We start from the raw sequence: 17415 nt of genomic DNA, 5'->3' as shown, positions 1-17415 counted from the left end.
GGGGGGGGGGGGGGGGGGGGGGAGGAGGATCCCGAAGCGAGGCAGGGCTGAGGCTCGGGGTTCTCACGCAGCAGCTTCTGGAGCGACTCCCGCGGAGACCCAGGGCAAACACCCGGGGCCCCGTTAAGATTTGGCAGTGCCGCCGCGCTCCTCCCCCGCCCTGCGCGTCCGCACTCCGCGCTCTTTATCACTGCAAGGGCTACCTGTCCCTCCGACCTCGCACACTCCTCCCATGATACCCGGAAAATGTGGGGATCGAGGTAAGTCTCTGGCAGAAGGGACTCCTCCCTCCCCGACATGTAGATGCACCAACGCCCCTGAGCGCACACGCACGAACCTGGGCAGCCTGGCCAAGAGACCTGCGTGCCTGGCAACGTGCATTGGGTATTCTTGGGATCCAGAGCTCCTAACTCCCGAAGGAATGGGGACTTAGATGAGGCGACAGACATGTATGCAGTGCCCCCTTGTATCAGCCCTGTCTAGAACCAAAAAGAAGCGCCATGGCCATCTCTTTGTTACAGGCTAGATGTGATGCCCACCTACTTGGGATAGATGAGACAGTGGGCCCCAGAACGGTATTTTGGTATTTTCTCTCTCCCTTCTTTCCTTCCTCTCTTCTTCATCTCGCGCTCGCTCACTCCCATTCTCCTCCCCCTCCCTCTTCCTCCCACTTCTACTCTCTCTACCCGTGGCTCACTTGAGAAAGACACAGATGTGAGTGTGAAGAGTTATGCCTTCAACTCCTCACATTATGATTTTAAAATGTATTTGAACAATATATATTGGCTGTATGACTGCATGAATAAAGCTTTGTGGGGCAATATTTGTCTGTGTGAATCACTTGCATTTCAGAAGAGTATATAAACATCTTTCATAAGTGTTTTTAAATATGTCCTTTATGTAAAGACCAGTTACCCTTCAATTTTACACAAATGCAAGAATCCAGAGAGCAAGGGGCTTAGTTCCTCACCTCTCTATCTCTCTCTCTCTCTCTCTCTCTCTCTCTCTCTCACACACACACACACACACACACACACACTGCCTTTTGTATTCTGCATTATTTTCTAATCTTTTTCTCTCTTAGCACATGCAGTTCTGAAACATAGAAATATGAATTCTGAGAAGCAACATAGCAAGGAGAGATTTTGCTGGGAGGCTTGGTCCTCAAGGAAAGGTTTGGGGAATTATTTAAGTATGTTGGACATTTTCTGCCTAATAGGTAAGTTATTAACAATTAAGAAATAAAAGTACTCAAAAGTAAACTTGGAATTTAAAAAATTAAAAACCCTTCACATTTTAAATAATATTGGTTTCTTCATGCCCCCCTCCCCCCTAAAAAAAGCCCTGGATCACAGATAGACATATTGTCATATTGTCGTTCTGTTTGCTAAACCCAGGATTCTGACTTGAATTGTGCTTCATTATTGTTACACTAGTAAATGGTCTTGCAAACAGTACCCGTTCCCATAACATTGTTAGTTTCAGTGACTGGGTATAATAACTGTTACTTCCCACATCAAGTACATGCAGAATACATGGCAGAAACTAGAGGGAGAAAATTACTATGTTCTCCCCTTTTACTGTGTAGCTCCAAACAATCACTTTTGCTTTTTCCCTCCATTTACCTATTTACTTATTTATTTATTTGAATCAGATCATAATATCCCTTCAATCTGGTCTTCTTTTGCAATTCTACATATAAATTCCCAATAAATGACAATGCTTCTAACTAAAATGGATATTTTAGGTTCAGTTTACAAACACACACACACACACACACACACACACACACGACAGTTAATTCCTTTGTTCAGATAATCCAGATTAAAAAGAAAGAGAGACATATTCTTTTTACATTACTTATTAATATTGGTTTAATCAAAATCCTGTCTTTAAAATTTGTCTTATATCCAAAGGCCCCTTCTTACTTCTGTTTGCTTCTCCATGTTGTTATGATTCAACTGGGAACCTCAGGTAATCAGAGTTCCATGTGTCTAGCAATGTGTTAATAGCTACAGGGACAGACACATGGGAAGCAAATAGAGCAATATCGGTGACTATGAATAATTTACGGTCTAGTTGAAAAAGTAATATAAAGGGAATTGGAATAAATTGGAAAGAAGCAGAAGGATATTGCTTTAGTTATAGCTCTACTCCAAAATTTGATGACTTAAAACAACTATCTCACTATCTTTGCAGTTGAATGGTCTCAGCTAGGCAGTTCTGCTTTGATAAAGGCTGGGTCCTGGGGCTTGGATCTTGCTGGGCCAGGATGGCTCCCTCACATGGGTAACAGTTGGCACTGGCAGCTGGAAGATCATCTGGGGCAGTCAGGTGGAGCCTCTCAATTCTCTAGATGGCCCCTCCACATAGCCTGAGCTTCTCACACCATGGTAGCCAGGATCCAAAAGCGAATAGCCCAAGAATCTGTGTTCCAAGAGGGAGAAAACAAAAACTGCCAAATCCTTAAAGGCCCAGAATTGGCACCACATCACTTTTGCAATAATCACAGGACCAGCCCAGATTCTCTGGAGGCGGTGGTGGTGAAAGTATGGGGGTCAAACTGACATCTCAGGGAGAGATTTGATGAAGAGTATATGACCATCTTAACCCACTATAGATCTATTCAAAGGCACAGAGGTAGAGCTCCTAAGGCAGGCCTCACCAGATTAGACAGTGGATGATGAGGTGTAGTGGGAAAAAGTTTTCATAGGTTGGATTGATGCAAATTATTCAATTTCTACAAAGATAGTGAATTAACTTTTAGTTTAAAAATAGGTTTATTACGGGGGCACTTGGGTGGCTCAGTCAGTTAAGCATCTGACTCTTGATTTCGGCTCAGGTCATGATCTCAGGGTCATGAGATCGCCCTGCATAGGGCTCCATGCTCAGTGCGAAGTCTGCTTCTCTCCTTCTCCCTCTGTCTCTCCCTCTGCCCTCCCCCGCAATCTCTCTCTCTCTGTCTCTCAAATAAATAAATCAATCTTTAAAAAAAAATAGGCTTATTACCTCACTTTCCAGTTATAAATACTAGGGATGTCATGTACACCACGATGACCTAAGTTAACATTGCTGTGTGATATACAGGAGAGTTGTTAAGAGACTAGATCCTAAGGGTTCTCATCACAAGGAGAATTTTTTTTCTTCTACTATATCTATATGAGAAGATGAATGTCAACTAAACCTATTGTAATCCTTTCACAATATACGTATAAGTGAAGCCATCATGCTGTACACCTTAAACAGTGACGCATGTCAATTCTCAACAAAACTGGAAAAATAAGCTTATTTTATTTAAAAGACTGATGACATGATTGGAACTTAATTGGAAAGAGAATGTTCACCTTGGATCTTAATATGGTGGGGTGTATTTACATCGAGATGAGTTTTTTCCCAAGGTTTTAACAGAAGGAAGAGACACTAGAGCATGAAGATAATGTGTCTAGAAATGGAGGTATACTCCAATCTTCTTTTATCCAATGATGATGTCTGGAATATGAAAATCTTGAAAGTTTTCACTCTGAATAAACTACTAGGATATTTTGTTATCAGTGTACCTTTAGCTAAGTTATCTCAGTTTTTAAAGGAAAATGAGTCTACAGTGAAAATTGGGAATGTACTACATAGCAATTTTAGTAAAAGTATATTTACTAAATATACTTTTTTTATACGTATAATCGTATAATTATACGTTAATACGTTAATCGTATAATATACGATTTTTTGTGAAATTAAATTAAGACCTATATTGCAGGAATCTTCTTCAATTTTTTTTTCCTGGAATTTCAATGTTTTCCACTACACAATAGAAGGAAATAAGAGCCAATTTAAATATCAAAATGTGAGAATACCCAATCTCTATCATTGCTGAAATTCTTCACCGAAAAAGCCCTGAGTCAATTTCTATATATATGCAAGTGCTGTTGGGCAGAGAATACAAAGATGAACATTCTTGCAGAATTTCAGCACCGCAAGGGAGTTAAAGGTGTTTGCAGTTAAATGTGGTGCAAAGTAAAAAGTGACAAAGCTAAAGGAAAAAGAAGGTTGTTTCTTCTTGGCCTAAATATTTTCTAACTAGACAAGATCTTCACTTTATGTTGTATAAATTTGTAATAGTCAAATTTACATCTGAATATTTTTTTTTCTTTTAAGAGTAGAATATACTTTGATTTGAATATGTTTTTCTTTCCCTATATATTTAGATAGCTAAACATTACTTTAACACTTACTACATGTCAGGCATTTATATAAGCATTTCTTAGGCATAAGTCATTTAATTTTATAAATAATCTTATTATGTAGGTTCTATAACTATCTCCATTTAATAGCTTTGGAAACTATGGCAAGGAATGGTAAGCATCTTGCTCAGATAAGTGGAGTAAGTGCTAGCGCAGGAATTCAAACCCAGGCATTTTGCTCCAGATTTCACAATCCTAATCACTGCATAGAATTTCCTAAAAAATTTTTCTGACAAAGATGTTAATTTTCTCTCTTTCTCTCTCTCTATATATAAGTGTATATATATATATACATCTTTTCTTTTCATTTTTACCTTTGTGAGATTAAAGGAGCGAAGCAAAAGAGTTGAATTTGGGGGAGAATGATAGTCCAGTTTTATAAACTTGAATCTTCTTTGTTCTTTTTCTTTTTTTCTATTTTTTTTTTTTTTTGGTTGGGAGTGTTAAAAAGAAGGTTATGTTGAAGGTAAAATTACATAGTAAACTATTCCTTGATATTTTACATAAATATAAATATATTTTTAGTTTGCATGATTATAATTGTATGTAGATCACATACTAGATTTCTAGCTTAGTCTTGACCTTTATTTTATCACGTACAGCCTTTTACAAAGCGTATTTAACCCACATGATGCGTGTAAAATATTTGTGGCGAACAAATAAAGTACATCCATTTATTTCAATGAAAAGTCTAAATATTGTTTGAATGATGAAATCAAGTGGCAATAAAATTAATTTTAAATTTGAAGAAAAGATTCTCTGTCATAATGCAATACAAAATATAAAAGATGGAAAAATTTTTAAAAAGATACAATTAATGTAAGTGAAGCCAGGAAAACATGCTTAAGAGGCCACTGAACGGTATATGGTATGTTCCACTTCGTTTTTTTTTTTTTTTTTTTTTTTGAGAAAGGGAAAAAAAAGATGACAGACACATTTTGTATTGAATATTAAAATTTTTTTCTAACAGTACTTATGGACATGAAATAAATTTAAAAAATATAAACTTATCACAATTTGAGATATACTGTTGTCAATTAACAGACATTTACTATGCACTTTATACGACCCAGGCACTGAAGACACAATAGTGAACACCATGGACAAAACTCTGCCTTCAGACATTTAACAACAGAAACAAGTCAAGTGTAGATTACAAATTAGAACAAGTAATAGTTAAAAATTAAGACATGGAAAAAAATAAGTCAGGGAAGAAGAGTAGAGCATGCCAGGAGGGGAAGTGGCATAATTTCAAATAAAGCATAAGAGAAAGTCCTCACTGAGTAACATTGAAACAAATATCTGATGGAAGCAAAGAAGTGAACTTGGATTCCAAGAAGATGGAATTCCAAGTAGGGGAAGCAGCAAGCAGAAGACTCTTCAGTGGGTTTGTCCAGGATGTGAGAGAACAGCAAAGAAAGAGCTTCTGGAACAAAGAGCGGTGAGGGAGGAGATGGGGAGGGGGCCGCGGTGGGGAACAAGGTGAGAGCCAGATCAGATATTATCATCTAGTGTAGACAGAGATTTAAATCTATAGGAGAAATTTGGCTTTTAGTCTGAGTGAGATGGGAAGCCACTAAAAGATGTGAGTACAGATGAACACAATCTGAGTTACTTTTGAAAAAGATCATCCTGGCTGCTGTGTTGAAAGTAGATTACAGGATAGATAGGAACAAAGTTGCATTAATCCAAAGGAGATGGTGTCTCTCTCAGGGTGACAGCAGTGGAGAGGAAGAAAAATAGACTTGAAAAATTCTCCCTATAAAACTGCGCTGAATAGTTGCTGGAACAAATATGGGGTGTGTGAGAGAAAGCGAGAGCCCAAGATACGCCAAGTTTTTGGTCCACGGTCTTGCAAGGCTGGATTTGTCTTTTACTGAGATAGGAAGACATTAGGAGAAACAGGCTTGAGGGAGAAGGTCAGGTGTTCGATTGGAACTTACTGAAATGACGTAGCTAGTGGGAGAAATGTCGAATAAGTGTTTAGCTGTAAGACTTTGGAACTGACAGGGGTAGAGGGATGTGGAATCTAAGTTGAGGATATAATTTCTAGAAGTCCTTAGAGTACTTAAAGCCATACAATGTTATGAGATTATGAAGAGACTGAGTACAGATAGGTAATAGAACAATCAAAGGTGCTCCAACAATAAAAGCTTAGGGAGATGAAGGAAACCAGCAAAGACCTTGAGAGGTAGTAGTCAGTGTGGTTTGCTGAAAACCATGGCAGTCAAATGAAGAGACTGTCTCAAAGAGGAGGCAGTGATCAGATCCATCAAAGCAGATAAATTGATGAGTTAAAAAAGATGAAGTTGAAAAAATCATCACTGGAGTGAGCAATTGTAAATTTTCCTTATTCCATTAGGAAGTAGGAAGGTAGCAGCATCAAGTGCAGCCAAAAGTAACAGTTCAGATACAAGAAAGGATGATCTCTACAGAAAATCTGATAATAAAGTTTTAATTAGCATAATTATGTTAAGCATTTAATGACCAAAGCAAGGAATGTATTTAATTTTGTGCTATACAAGTGCATTTGTCTCTGAAAGCAATTATCAAAAGAAAATGAAAAGATTCCGAACATCACCAGCGTATGAGAATTTAAATTATTTTCTTCCTTACTGTGAAACTAAGACACAATGATTTTAAACTTACTGCACATAGGCCTCTTAAATTTTTAATGGTAACATTAAAACAAGACTAAAAGTCACTGGGTTAGCCATCCTTGTCTTCTGACCCAGTCTGATCAGCTTGAAGGTTGAGAGTTAGGTACTCATTAATGTGCTCAGCAAATTTTATTGAGAAATTAGTCTTCCAGAAACCTGTATCAATTTCCGATCATCCAAACAAATTCAAATCTTGCAAGATTTCAGGCCTCATTCATGCATTTCTGCCGCTGATCCTCTGGAAGTTCTTGAGGATTTAATTTAACCAGATACACACACACACACACACACACACACACACACACAATTTCTATCAGCATGACTATGCAGCAAAAAAATTAACTAATATCTCCTTATGCCCTTAAAATAACATTTTGTTAAAAAAAGACAGGGCTATTATTGCACATGGACAGATATACCAAAGTACTGGTGAGGGGAGAGAGAGAGGAAGAAAGACACTAACTAGGGACAAATGCAAATTCACATGCAGTGTGCATCTTACTGCTTTTACATCTTTTATGAAATCATCGTGGTATATCACTATCAAATTCTACTCAGGAGCTACCCTTCACTTTCTCCCTATTCATTATGTGATTCTGTCTGAACATTTCAGTTCTGATTCTATCAACTATCTGTCACCTATCTATCTATCTATCATCTATCTTAAAAAAGGAAAGCAGAGGCCCTTCAAAGTGAAAGAGGGCTCATGTTAATTACATCTGGTGTGCTTATAAATTACATCAACAATTCTAGTACCCTAAGTTATTTGTTAACTACACTGGTTGGAATCTGTGGTTTCACCTCCAGACAAGTAAATATATCTTTTGAGGTCCCCTTTTGAGAAGCTGTTAAGAGATATCTTAATGATAGTAAAAAGAGCAAAGAGGACAAAGAAAGTCTGTGTTCAAACCCCACTTGCATTACTCACCATCCCAGATGACCTAGAACGACCTTTAACCATACTGAGTGTCTTCTTATAAAACTCTGGAATTGAAAAATTATACCTATTTCAAGAGTTACTGTGATGACCCAAACAGATGTTTTCTGAAATGCTAAGAGCTTCCCTAATATAAATTTCCATTTATATAGACAGAATAGAATCAAAATAAGCATACAGATAATGGGACCTCACTCATTAGTTAATTCCTTATCATGATGTTTCTCTTTCATAGTAAATCACAATGGGGATTGGATTTAAGTCTATCCCTCGAGATAGAGGAAAAGGATCCTTTCAAATCAAATCTGTTGGTGACATTTGCTTTAGGCTACACTTCACAGTATCTTGGTTAAAAACAAAAGACTTTTTAGTACACTAAGTATATACACTACTAGGTAGTTAATAATTAAAGTTTTAGTAAAAATAATGGGTTATTATTACTACTACTAATGTAGCATTACTTATGCTACAATACTCTGGTTTGGTTTATGTGTTAGGCACATTGTTCAGCATATTTTACATTTTTAATCTAATCCAATATTTACAAAAGCTTTGTTTCATCTCTACCTTTAGTTGGAATTATCCCCATTTTTAAAAAGATTTTATTCATTTATTTGTCAGAGAGAGAGAACAAGCAGGGGGAGCAGCAGGCTCCCCACTGAGCAAGGAGCCTGATGCTGGACTCCATCCCAGCACCCTGGGATCATGACCTGAGTGGAAGGCAAATGTTTAAAACGACTGAGCCACCCAAGCATCCTAAATTATCCCCCATTTTAAGGATAAGGTAACAAAAGAGCAGGAAGGTAAGGGAATTTAGAAAAAGTCACCCAGCTAATAATACATGACAGATCTGGAACTGAATAGATGTCTCTCTGATTCTAACATCTGAGCTCACTCTGTTAAAACAAAAGCATAAGTATTTTGCTAAAATTACTTGATTGATTTTAACTTTTTATAAAATAGATATAATTTGATTAAATTTAAAATCCTAGGTTATATCCTTTTTAAAATAATATTTTTTTCTATAATATGATGATGTGAGCTTGCAAATAAATGTTTTCCCATTCGTTAATGAAAACTGCAAAAGTAGTTTCAGTAGAAAAACTTTGTACAATATAATTGAACAAGGCTATACCATATATATATATATCTTGTTGCAGGTTTTAAGAACTAGATTTTTGTCTGGGACTTCATTGGAAAATGCTTTCAAGAATTCAGACACTGTATTTATCTATTGCTCTTTTCACTACCAATTTCATTAACCAGCTTTTCACTGCTATCCAAACTTTAAAAAGTGTTACTTTATATAAAATACTAATCCTTTTATCTCATGTCAAGAAATTAAAATATATATTTAAAAATATTTATTTGTATATATGCCTGAATACAAACATGTCTACATGTGAACATTGAAACAATTAACAAAGTCTCATTGGTGCTTAAAAATATGATGCATTTCCCAAATAGTGGATACTTTTCTACCATAGTCATTCAAGGAAAGAAAGCCAAGAAAAGATCTCATTCCCAAGATAGTATAAGTGCTCGATACACAGTATTATAATAATGAACATACAAATGAATGAATATCTGAACATTATCATCCTATAGAGAATGTACTAGACTTCAATAATCTCAGTGTTGGAAGTATCCTTAAAAGTCACTTACCCAAAATGTTACTCTGCAACTTGCACCACAACCGCATGCTCAAAGAGATGTCAAACCCTTGTTAAAAGACTTGTAATATCAGGGAATGATCTATCTCCCAACTACTCGTCTTATCCTGTACAACTCAGCTACAAAATCATTCCTTGAATTGAAATAAAACCCATTTCCTTGTATATTGGTCTTGGTTTTACACCTTGTGCTCACCAGTATTGGTCCCATCCCTTTTGCACATGACATTTTCCATATTTGGTGATAGTCTATTTAATAAAGATCATACATACTGCCTATGTAATTTATGTAATAACAATTTCAGTATCTTTTAATATCATTTGAGAGGATATTAATTATTTTATTTTTCATTAATACATCAAAAGAACTTTTCTAGAGTAGACAAATATGCCCTCAGGTACCTAATATGTGGCCATTAATCTGGTGAATTCATTGTTCCATCCTCATCAGGAAACACGGAGCAGAAGTTCCATTCACAAAGGAAGCAGAACAGTATGCATTTATGTTCTTTCAGGGCTGTGTTGCCTCCCGTGCTCTGCGGTAATACAGTCCAAAGCAACCCATCCCATCTAGAATCCCTCAGTACATTCTACTGGTCTGCTTGACTATAGCATTAACTTCATGCTAATTGACTATCTCGCACCCTCAAAGTAATGAATGAATTATTAGAGCTCACATCTTTTAGACTAAAAAGGAAGCACACTGTCCTGTAGGCCTTACTGGATTCTAGAGACAGTATATCTCACTTAATAATACCGGTCCAACTAGTACTGATTGACAAGGAAGGTTGCCAGCTTTGAGTGGGAACCAGAGAAGGAACAGGCTCTGCAACAGGTCTGGCCAGTGTGCAAGCAGTCTTAACATTCGGGCCACATAATCTGGTGGACGCTATGGTATAGGGAGTATCCCTAATGGGAAAAATGATGACTGGTATTCATGACAAGCCCTGATAGGAGAATCACAACATAGCCCCTACACTTCTAGATCAAGGCCATGCGATCTGAAGGAGAAAATCATATTCCTCTTGAAAAAGATTCCTAGTGGCTAGTTGGTCTTGGTAGAGACAATGCTTGGGCACAGGACAGTAAGTGACCAGGCTGCCAGAGCTTCCCAATGTCAGCTGGAGTTTGTCCAGTCTATCAAATCACAGGGTTAGGTGACTTCAGCAGCAATCCTTCAGAACGTGTATGTTCTACATCTGAGATTGGACACATGTTAAGTCCAGGGCCAAAGACACAAGGAAACTCCACGAACAAACTGTCAAGGCATCCATGCCTTCCACCACTGTTGCAATAGTACCTTTATAATGCCTCATACCTATGGCCACAGCTATTTGATGGATGAGGAAAAGTTCAAGGTTGGTTTTTGAATGACCTATTTTGGTATGGGTTTGACAGCTAAAATTGGACTACTGATACACAACTCAGGGGCAATTCTAAAATTCAGCAATGAGAAAAAATACTCTCAATCAGCATAACTGCATGCAGGTCAACTGGTCATCTACTTTATGTGAGAAGAAGAGAAGTCTGCAGTAAGAATATATATGCATACATACAAACACAACATCAGTGGAAAATAGCACGGCTGGTAGGGGACCAGGCAGAGAAATATCAGAATACGGGGACAGGGTGCTCTAGAGAAGAGACAAATGGTTGGTCAGATAAGAATGGGAATAAATTGTGAATATATTTGTGTAGAATATCAGTGCCCATCAGAAAGCATCCACTATGGAATTGGCACAAGTAGATCAAAGACCTGATGAGCCGACGTCACCCAGAGGCTGTCCTAGGTTACCCCAGAACTGGCATATGTGCTTATTAATGGAGTAGCTATGGTGGCAGGTATGTGCATGACCATAAATGCCTCAGTCACCTTCCAATAATCCTGAATTAGCTATCATCATTGCCAAATGTCCAAGCTACCAGCAACAAGGACTTAGACGTAAGTAAGTTACATTGGATTCCATCTATCCTGGAAGGAGCAGCAGTTCATTTTGACTGGAATTGATCCATTTATGGGCTTGCCTTTCTTGCCTTTAGCACCTCAAGCAGCACCAGTATCAGAGGGTTTACAGAGTAGCCACACTAGTTGGTCAATAACACATTATCCTACATAACATCCTGTTGGTCCTAGAGTTCCACTTCAGACAGGAGAGTGGCAATGGCCACATGACCCTGGGACCCACAGAGCCTATTATCTAGCTATCTAGAAGCTACTGGCCCAGGAGAGCAATAGAACAACTTTTAGAGAGAAATTTGAGAGAAACCATCTTGGAGATGATACACCCACCATGAGGGTTAGATACAAATTAAATTAATCAGAATACATGAGTCTGGAAAACAAGTGGTAAAAGGAGGAATGACCCATTTGAGAAATTTGTGATTCTTTACCCCTGCATTTCCAGTGTCTGCTCTCTAGAAGTCCTGGTTCTCAGAAGGAAACATTTCCACCAGAACATACATGAAATTCCTTTAAACTTCAAGCTGTTGCTGCTATCCAACAACATTGTATTCTTCGGCTAAGAAACCAGCAGTCAAGGCAAGGGTTAACTATCTCTTAAGTAATTGACCCTGATTATCAGAAGCAGGAAAAACACTTTTCACATCCTGATAATCCACAGAAGCATTTCTTAATACTCCTCCGTCCAATCATGACAAAGAATGGACAAAGGCATAAGTCATAGCCTGAAAAGTACCCTGCGACCAGGGCTCCAGACCTCATAAGGATGAGGTCTATGTAACTCCTCCAAGCTAGCAACTTAGATAAGCAGGGATGTTAGCCAAGGGTGAGGGAAGTCCCGAATAGGTAGTAAAGGAGGGAGCTGGCAAGTGCTAAGTTATGGCCTAAGACCACCAGCAGCATTATGGGGTCCCATTAACTTTCCTCTTCTAAGTTTCCCCTAGAAGAGGTACCAACCAGAATGGTGGGCAAGTTGTTTGCAGATGGATGAACTCACGGTTTGAAGCAATAGGTGGACTGCAGTAGATGCTTTGGTGAGCCTCCCAGATCCCACTTTGGACTGAGACTCTCATTTCCCATGCTGTCAGGAGTGTCACTGCTGGTGGCATACAGCTAAGTCCCTCTCTGGGAGTTGCCCTTGACCAAAGGAGGCTGTCTTCTGTAAGATTATGCACCATCAACCACAATGCCACCCTCCTGGGAGGTAACCTACAATCGGTGGTTGAATTGAAAGGATGCAAAGTCTTGGCTCCTTTACCTCAATGGGGACAACTCAGAAGAATACTAACAGTTCTAGAGCCACTCACTGAAAGAGCTGAAATCTCTGTTGCAACTTCATCAGGTTCCAACTTTGCTTTCGGCCCAATCCTCCTTGCCTTAGACCTTACTAAGGTAGTTTCCTATAACGCTCCCTGTTAGAACTCCTGTTTGCAAGATGCATTGTATAGATCTGCTTTTAACTATGATATATCTCAACTCGAAATGTGTAGAATCGTTTGCTCTGTACTCATCTGTTATATTCTGCAGAAGCTATGGTATTTTGTTCAGATTACAAGCATATATTAAGTGATATTATAAAACCACTTTGAAGACATTTTCTAAAAATGACTTAAGGACTTTTTATGGTCCCTGTTTAATTAAGGTTGATAACATACTTTATAGAAAAGATTACTTGGGGAGGAATAAAAACAATATATTCAACAGCTATAATGACTGCTTTTAATGCCAAAACATTGAAATAAAATCCCCTTAATATTAAGTCTATAGTATTAAAACCTCATACATTACCATTAAATCAGCAGTTGAATGATTGGCCTTTTCCCCAATATTCATTCAGATAACCTGGCAAGGACAGTTTTAATGATTAAAATAAAATTGTGCAGTTCAGATTCACAGTACATGTAAGTAACATCAAATAAAAAATAATATTCTTGTTCTCTTATTTCAGGTTTCCTTTTAACTTGACTTTTTGCTAGCTAAGCTCTACCTTGTCAAGATAATGGCCCACTCTCTGTCACTCACCTATCATGTTACAGGGTGGACTTAAGAAAACTGACAGTTTCTATGAATAACAATCACACATCCAAAGACGTCCCCAGAAAAGGGCATTTTATGGATGTAAAAGGGACAAGAGCTTTTTACCTTTTCTCCTTGCCTTGCCCACATGTAAAGTGCAGGATAGATGAGATTTTGGTCACCCTCACTATGTATCAGAGGGTCTCAGTATAGATGAGATTATATTCACCCTACTGTGTATCAGAGGGTATCAAATCACACCAGAGACCCATGAGTCCTGTGTGAGTATTTCCTGGAACAGATTTTAGGTTTTACTATTTCCTCAAAAACAAAAATTCCAAACATTCGCTAACAAAAAGATGTACTTGTATGCAGCAATAATTTATTATTAGAATTATTTTTATTTATCAGCTCCATCTTCAGCCTCAGTTTTCCTCATATAACTATGCATTAATTTCAAAATACTCTGTGTAAATGTAAAAGCCAATTTATATTCCTAAAGGTCTCTAAAGATCAATCAAGATCCCTACATATTCTGTGGGAGATTAATAAATGATCTTTTTACTTAAATAGCTAAAGATGTCTTTCTCAACTAAAATATTCTTTTATTCATTTTTCATACAATTCTTAAGCTTTTACTATGTGTAAGCCCATCTTTTAGGCAATGTGGATACGGTAGTAAACAAAGCAAAGCTCTCTGTCATCATGGATCTTACAGTCTTAGCCTGGGGAGAGAGAAAATAACTTAAAGGATATATAGTAAACTACATAGTATTATAGAAAGTTACTAGCACAGTAAAGGGGGAAAAATGTGCAAGGAATGGAGGCTGAGCACTAGGTGTACTACATACAGAAATAGAGTGGATGGTCAAGGCCTCGCTGAGAAGATGACAACGAGGTAGGCTCAAAGCAGAAGAAATAACCAGGAATATATGTAGGGAAAAGCATCTCAAGCAAAGGGAACAGCAAGTGCAAATGTTTTCAGGTAAGATGGTACTTAATTATCTAGGAATAGTATTATAATCACTCTTCCATCAGATGAGCTATTTTTTTTCCTTCTTTCACAAATGAATACCTTATTTTTAATTACTTCATTATTTGCAGTTAAATAGTAACTGCCAAGATACAGAATAATTGATAATTATTTTCTCTGGTGGCAAAAGCAATTTCTCTCTACAGATACTTTTTTTTAAGTTTCTATATACATCTATATCTGTATCTATATCATCTGTTTCTATATCTATAGATCTGTGTATGTAAATACCTGCTCTTATGTACATGGTGGTGGGAAATGTGTGAAACACATTTTTCTTTATTTTCTTCTCAAAGCGGTGGATAGCAGAGGCTTCTGTAGGTATCATAAAAACATGGCAATGATGATAACAGCATACATTTTTTTAAAGCTTGCTCTGTGTCAGGCACTCTTCTAAGTGATTTACACATAGTTACACACTTAGTTTTTACAATGACCGTATTATCCTCATGTTGACAATTAGGACAGTCACAGGAAGGTTAAACAACTCCATAACACAGGAAGTTACAAAGTGACTTAGCTGGGAAAATAGTGTTATATCCATTTTCATGAATAATGCATATCATTTTTTCAAATCATAAACTATGTTGCCTAAATAGATACCTCCATATATGTTTCATTTGAGAATAGTGAGAGGATAGATTCTACTCTGTTGAAACTATTCGTAAATCTGCTCTGTATGTGCTGCAAGTCCCTATTTCTACCCCTGTTGCAGACATCACTAGTCAATCACTGCATTGTTGCCGGGTAATTTTGGAAACCAGTCCCACAGTTAGTTTCCACAGGGCACTCCAGGTTAAGCCTGACTGTAGACTGGAGTTGGCAGGTCTTCCGAAAGCTATCTGCTATCCTGCAGGTAGGCAATAGTGAGCCATCTAAAGCCTCTAAGAAGGAATTGACACATAAAACGATGTATCTTGGAGAATTCTTTTGTGGGCATATGGAGTATGGATTGCCTTGTGAAGACTAAAAATAAGGATACCAATCAGGAAGCTATTGAATAATTCAGCTTTAAGATGATGAGGTCCTAGAGTAAGGTGCTCGCTGTGGGAATGGGAAAGAGGGGCAGAGAATGGACACGTAAAGGAGGAGCCGAGATTTGGTAATAACTGCATATTACGGAGGGAGAGGAGTTGAGTAAACATGTCCTTGCCTTATCCTTCCAGCTTAGCCTCAACTTTGGTCCCACAGTATACAAGTTACACACTGCCGTGCCATCAGTTTCCTCTTCAGGGAGAAGGGACCATTAGCAGTGTAGGCAGAAAACAGATTAAACAAACACACAAACACAAATCATTCCTGACTAAAATCACTACTTGGAATTGGAAATTAAATTCCTACTGTCTAAGTAGGGAGTTCTTTCGCATTTTATTTTTAGAGCGTGGCTTGATGGACAGGTAGTTTTCAGAGGGAGTAATGTGTCCCAGGAGCAGAATTTCATAAAGCATGTATTAAAAAAAAGGAAAAGCAAACAAACAAGTCTCAGGATATCTCTCTTTTCTCTGGCTAAATATATACATACAACCTAAAGTTGAAAACAAAAACTTTTTAAAAAAAATTTTCTTCAATAATATTAAATTGATACTCTCAACTAATAATTTCATTAACAGAATTAATATGTCAGTTTTATATTCAACCACTGACACACTTGTGCTATCATTTGTCCAGCACATACTAAATAAGGTGTTAGGTATATATTAGGGAAAAGGGGGAAAAAAGCAAACACTAAGTCATATTTATCGATTTTTTGTAGTTCCAGAAACAATTCATGAAGATAAATGTTGAATTAAAATTCTATAAAATCAGTTCAGCCCAGTTGAATTCAATATGCTAAGTGGTAAAGTCACGGACATCCTGGCTTCTGATTCCCAGTTGGAATTCTGTGCTGCTTCAGAAGGGAAAGGGCGGTCTGGAAGTTGTGGTTTACATGATACATAGAATTTTTTATGTCTCTTTTTTTGTAATATGACTTATTTCAGATTGGCAAAATATAAATAAAGTTACCCTACAAACACCTGTCTTACCACCGTGTAAGTTAGTAACTGAGTTCTCAATATTGTCAAAGCCCTCTATGTCGTGTGTTATTTCTGAAGTTGCTGGCATAATGGGTGTGCTTACATTTTTTAAATTGGCACTGCCTATGAAACATTAAGACACATGTTTGTTGTAACTGTCATCATAAAAATATTTACAATTCTGCCCTTGTCTCATAACTCATTGCTATTATGCAAATTTACAGTGCTGAATTGCTTATTAACTGGAGCTATATGGAGACAATATTCATATTGATTACGAGTACTATAGATGTAAACAATGCATCTTGTTACTTATTTAGCTGACATATTTTGTACTTGTTGAATGTTTGAAGGTGATGATGATGATAATGTTGGTGATCATTGCTGACTTTGATGAATAATTAAGCCTCCTTGTTTGTCTCATTTAAATTCAACAATTTTTATTGAGTATCTCTTTTAAGTCACATACTGATAGATGCAGGAAAAATATGAATCATAATAACATCAATAACATCAATTTAGAGTCATTTTAATAATGCATGTCCCTGTGTCCCCTATACTAAGATTTTACATACATTCATCCATTTAATTTTAGTAAAATTTCTGTTTGCTGATGAGGCAGATGTTACATATTTTGCTCAAAGTCACAGAGCTAGTAAACACAAGAGCCAAGACTCAACCACCAGCTAGATAGATAAATAAGCCACTATTCTTTTCTTTATAGGAAGTCTCAGTAGAATGTACACACACACAAATATAATAATGTAGACGAATAATTAGCAGCATGCACAAAATACGGAGCATTTATCTTCTGGGATGAGGCAACCGACTTTTAGGAGGGAGCTGGCATGTTAACGCATATATTTGGCCATGTCATATCATT

The sequence above is a fragment of the Ursus maritimus genome, unplaced genomic scaffold, assembly GCF_017311325.1.
Source record: "Ursus maritimus isolate PB19 unplaced genomic scaffold, ASM1731132v1 scaffold_11, whole genome shotgun sequence".
NCBI classification, from domain to species: Eukaryota; Metazoa; Chordata; class Mammalia; order Carnivora; family Ursidae; genus Ursus; species Ursus maritimus.
This window is presented reverse-complemented; position numbering follows the sequence as displayed.